This window comes from Pteropus vampyrus, unplaced genomic scaffold, assembly GCF_000151845.1.
Source record: "Pteropus vampyrus isolate Shadow unplaced genomic scaffold, Pvam_2.0 Scaffold474, whole genome shotgun sequence".
Classification (NCBI taxonomy): Eukaryota; Metazoa; Chordata; class Mammalia; order Chiroptera; family Pteropodidae; genus Pteropus; species Pteropus vampyrus.
Window position 1 is genome coordinate 282,018 of NW_011889255.1, and position 5,672 is coordinate 287,689.

Here is a 5,672-nt window from a genome sequence, read left to right on the forward strand (position 1 = left end):
TTTTTTTGCTTTGGGGACACCTTTATGATGGAGATGTTGATTGATGTGGTTACTGTTTTAGTTGTTGCAATTCTTTTTATGTTAATTCTTGGATCTTATGTGAAAATAATCTTGACTATCCTGAAGCTGCCATCAGCAATTGGGTGAGTCAGGCGTTCTCTACTTGTTCTTCCCATCTCATGGTTGTGGCTTCATTCTTTGGATCTGGTGTCATTGCATATTTGAGACCAAAGTCCAGTCATTCCCCAGTAATGGACAAATTTCTTTCTCTTTTTTACACCACTGTGACACCAGTGTTTAACCCCATAATAAATTGTCTGAGAAACAAAGAAGTTGTGCATGCACTGAGAAAAATCCTACTGAAATGGATCGTTTGGGACTATAAAACATAACTCAATAAAATTTATTTCTTGTTTATCATTATCTCCCTACATTAATTTTGGTCTTTCTCCACTATGTGGAGAAAGGAATCTTGTTCACTTTTCATAGGTAGTCTCATATTTTTATCTCACATAAAATAATTCTGCTCCAATTTTTAATTACCTAATTCAAAACACATGTCCTTAGTCATTTGAGAAATGCACATCAAAACCATAATGAATTTCACATGAGAATGGAAAAAAATTGTGAACTCTAAGTATGTCAAGTGTTGGCAAAGGCATCAAGCTGTTGCTATGCTCAGATGCAGCAGGCAGGAGTGAAAAATGGTATATCACTTTGAAAAACATGTGGACTGTTTCTAAAAGTGCTAAACATACAACTACAACATGATCCAACCATTTCCCTTCTAAATATTATCTCAAAAGAAATGACAACAGATGCTCCACTCAAAAACTTGTTCAATATACATAGCAGCTCTATTTCTGATAGCCCAAAATCGAGAAACAATCCAAATTTTAAAAAAGATAAATAAATGAACGCAAAAAGTTTGAAGTTTAAGTCTGCACTGACAATAAATAAAAAACATAGTAGAACATAGACAAAACTTAAAATCCTTACTGTGAGCAAAGACATCAGGAAAAAAGAACACATTCTGATGGATTATAAATGAATGATAGCTACAAAATTCTGATCCCTGGTTCCCTGTGTTGGGGTCCAGGAATGGTGGATTACGAAGCTACATGAGGAAAACTTCGGGATATTGTGAATGTTCTGCGTCTTCATTGTAGCCATGGTTTCAGGAGTTTATATATTTGTTCAATCTTATTGCATTTAAATTTCATTAAATCTCGTTGAATGTTTGTACTCTATTTTCTGTAAATTATGCTTCAGTAACATTGATAATTAAAAATAAAATTTATAATGACATTTCATTAGAAACAATTATGTCTAAAAAGCCAAATAAAATACATAACCATATTCCATATATAATTATTCTGTTATGTAAATATCCTGTTAAAACTTAAATCTAAATATACATATGTTATAGCATGCTGTAGCACACTGTTAGTGACCAAAACTGAGGATGGTGGCAGAGTCTGGCTTGATGCTCTCCAAACATGTTTCTGTGTCTTTGACACACGGTTAACAACATTCTCTAGCCCTCTCATTTCTTCATTAGACATGCAATTAGTTCCTACAATGGCATGTAGGTAGAAGCAATGTGTCTATTCTGTGTTGAGGCTCTTAAGAGCACACTTCTTTCCTTATTTTTCATCTGTCTGTAATTCTCAGCTCTCTGAATGCTGATAATCTAAAATGGGACCACAACAAACCAACTATGGATCTGTGAGATTCTGAGGTGAAAGAAACCAGCATTTTCTTATCTCTGATAGCAAAATTGTTCTGTGAAATGGGTGGAAGATGCTTCTTTATTTGGTTAAGCCACTGATATTGCTGAGGAATTGTTTTAGTTTTTACATATTTTTTCATTGGTAGTGATATGTAATTAAATAAGGAAATATCCAAATTCTCCATGTTAACAGGGAATGGATATTCAGTTTGTCCCAGGAGGTAAGTAAATGACACACTTACTGGAGGCAAATCATTGTGCAGTTCTCCTTTGTAGATAATCATGATGGAAACCCCACACAAATACATTATCAGTCATAATATAGAGCACAGAGGGCCAGTGTAGGAGAGGCATGCTGTAGTAAAGAAAAGGAGGCTTAAAATACAAAAAAGAAATGCATTTAGAAACACACGTCAAATACTCAAAGGACATTGAAACAGGAAAAAAAAAACAAATATAATTACTAGTAGAATTATCATGTATGATTATTGCTTTGAAGTAGCTAAATGGAATAAGGACTTTAGTGTCAATTTATTTTGTTTATTTTCTGTCTTAAATACTCTTGTTTAAAATGCTTTTATTGCAGTAGCTTACATTTTGAATCAGCTAGAAACCTTCTCTGATGCCTAAGTAGGTGACGTAAAATGAATATATCCATCTAGGTTTTTTTTCGTCATCAGACACGCCATGATTTAATTTCCACAAAAGTTAATCTATCAACAGAGTTCAGCTTCTGAAAAGGGCTCTCACAACCCAATGTGTGGAAGAGACCAAGCACACCATGGTCATGTGATACAACATGTGACACATTTTTCTAATGGTATGGAAGTTCTAGATTTGGATCAGTTATGGGAATAAAAGTAAAGAAGACAAATCCATACTAATTATTAAGAGTCTGAAATACAATTTGTAGAATGATTTTTAACTTTCTCCTGAAAGTACTGTTTGACAAATAGATGGTGTTTCTACATCAAGGGACTCCCCAATTGAGGGGAGCTTCATGTCGCGAAGGGGTGAAGAGAAGGGCAGCCACCTACAAGGTAAGTGTTTTTAAAAAATAAACGCTGATGATTGCCAAAAAAAGCTGCATTTGGAAATTTAATTAACACACTAGAGAAAACTTTCCCCAGGTGAGCGTGGCTGCCTTTGACTTAAGAGCAGCCAATGTTTGATGCCAGGATGACTGTCATAGAATTACAGGGGCTCCTCAACATGTCAGAAGTATTTGACAGATTTACAGGTTAAAAATCACCTCCACTCACATAGACATCTTCATGCAAATTTGTGAAGGTAAGCTGTAATTGTTTTGTTAGACTATTTTATTTAAAGATAGTTCTTAATCGTGGGATCAAGATGCAAAAAATAAAACAGAAAGGCATGAAATTCTAAAATGTTTCTTTGAAAATGAGTTAACTACTTAAGGTAACTCATGTAGTTCCTTACTTTCTTAATTATAAAGTAATAAAAATTAGATGTAGGGCAAATGTTGATAGTGAAGACATTAATAATCACTATTATTCATTTAGGGTAATTTTGAGAACCAGTACTAGTAAAACTAAAGAAATACAAGAGACTATTTGTCTGAGTTGATTTACCAAAGTATCAATGAAAAAGTATCAGGTGTTGGGACTAACAGGTGAAGATGGGTGTAACAAAGTGATGAGATAGAAAACATAATCTTTGTCATATATTTGTTTTGGATAGTTAGAGAACTAATATTAATAAACTGTAGTTGAAATAGTCAAACAATGTTGACTGCCTGATATTGAATGGAATTAATATGAAGTGAAACAAGATTGTGTGTGTGTGTGTGTGTGCGTGTGTGTTTAAGTTTGATTCATAGGCTCCAGCCATTTGTATACCCAGAGTAAATATTAATTGTATTTAATCAAAGTTACACTTTATTAGGTGACATTACAAGGGGAAAATAGAGAAAGGGAATTAATTTTGTTCAATGGAATTATATGAAACTAGAATCTTACCGAGGAAGGGAGGGAAACAAAAAAATATTGAGATGAATGGGTCATATTTATTAAATGAGTTAAAGGTTAATTGATATTTATTGATATTTATCATACACTGTATGGGGATGTTTATAGGGAAAGTTATTGAACAGTATGCTAGGATTAGTGATTTCCATATTTAATATAAATAAAGAGAGGGGTTCATAAAGTAACATAATAATATTGCTTATATTTATTCCGTAAATAACAAAGGATTAGTCTAAGAAAATTGATTCTCATTAGACTATTAATGGAAGGACTTAAAACTTATTTTACATAAGAATTAAACAAAAGCTTTAAAAGAAACACTTTAAATTGAAAAAGGAGGAATAAATCAATCAATTCAGAAAAAAAAGAAAAGGAAAGAAAACTAATGAATCCAGACAAATATGGTAGCAAAAGCCTGTACCATAATTCCATTCTTTATGGTGGTGAAATAATTAGAAAATACTTCTGCACAATAAGATGTAAATAAGAATGCACACTTCTCATTTGCTCTGATATCATTATCTACAAGTATAAAAAACATATGCTAGCTTTTATTTCTTGGATTAGTTTCAAATGCTCATCACCTCCTTTCTGATGTATCAAAATTCCTTTTCTAGAAACAGAGCATGGTGATAGTGCATATGAGTTTAGAAATTGCAGAAATACATTCATGCAAATAATCCAATTCACAGAAGGGGGAAATGAGGTTCAAGAACATAAATGAATAACCAACTTGAAATTACCATATTTGCAGATGGAGAAACAATTAAAATCAGAAAAATCAAATATGACTACAATAACGGAGTTTGTTCTTTTGGGGTTTTCTGATATTCCCAATAGCCAATGGATTCTTTCTGGGATATTTTTGGTCATCTATCTGACTATTCTAATGTGCAATAGCATCATAATTTTGATAACAAGAATTGACCCTGTCCTCCAGACCCCCATGTATTTCTTTCTTAACAATTTTTCCTTTTTAGAAATCTGTTATGTAACAGTCACTGTCCCAAGAATGCTCATGGATCTTTTGACCCAGAAAGGAAACATTTCTTTGGTTGCTTGTGCTGCACAAATGTGTTTTTTCCTTCTGTTTGGAAGCTCAGAGTGTCTCCTCCTGACAGCAATGGCCTATGACCGCTATGTGGCTATTTGTAACCCACTGCTCTATCCACTGGTCATGAACCACAAGGTGTGTGTCCAGCTGGCCATTGCCTCCTGGATCAGTGGAGTTCCAGTTGTAATCGGGCAAACATGTCAGATTTTTTCTCTACTCTTTTGTGGGTCTAACAGGATTAATCATTTCTTCTGTGACATCCCCCCAATTCTCAAGCTTGCTTGCGGGGACACATTTCTGAATGAGATTGCAATTTATCTAGCTTCACTGGTGTTTGTCATGGTTCCGTTTCTATTGATCGTTATCTCCTATGGAAAAATTATTGCCAACATTCTCAAAATATCATCAGCCAGCGGGAAGGCAAAAGCCTTCTCTACCTGTTCTTCTCACCTGACAGTTGTGGTCTTATTCTATGGAACCGTATTTGCAACCCAAAACAAATCAATCTGAAGGAACTGGGAAAGTGATCTCTCTCTTCTACACCATTTTGATCCCAACATTGAATCCCATTATATACACTCTGAGGAACAAAGACATCATGGTATCACTCAGAAAACAACTAAGTCACTTACTACGATGACACAAAGACTTGAAATTACAATAAAGGACATTCTTATCTGTTGATTATGTAGCTACAACAGAAAAAAAAATGTTTATTTTATGTCTATGTTTCTAAATAATGATGATGAATGTCATCATGGTAACCTCACTTTATTCTTAGGGACCTTAGTTTCATAGGGTGAAAGAAATGATTAATTTTGAAAAAACTCAAATCAAGAAGGCAAAAAGAAAATGTGGTACATATATACAATGGGATATCATTCACCCATAAAAG

At 33.8% G+C, this 5,672-nt stretch overlaps 1 pseudogene; it reads left to right on the top strand.

Annotated features, from left to right (window-relative positions):
• The first annotated feature begins 4,477 nt into the window (after nt 1-4,477).
• LOC105307091 lies at nt 4,478-5,417 on the top strand (annotated as a pseudogene).
• The last annotated feature ends 255 nt before the right edge of the window (nt 5,418-5,672 follow it).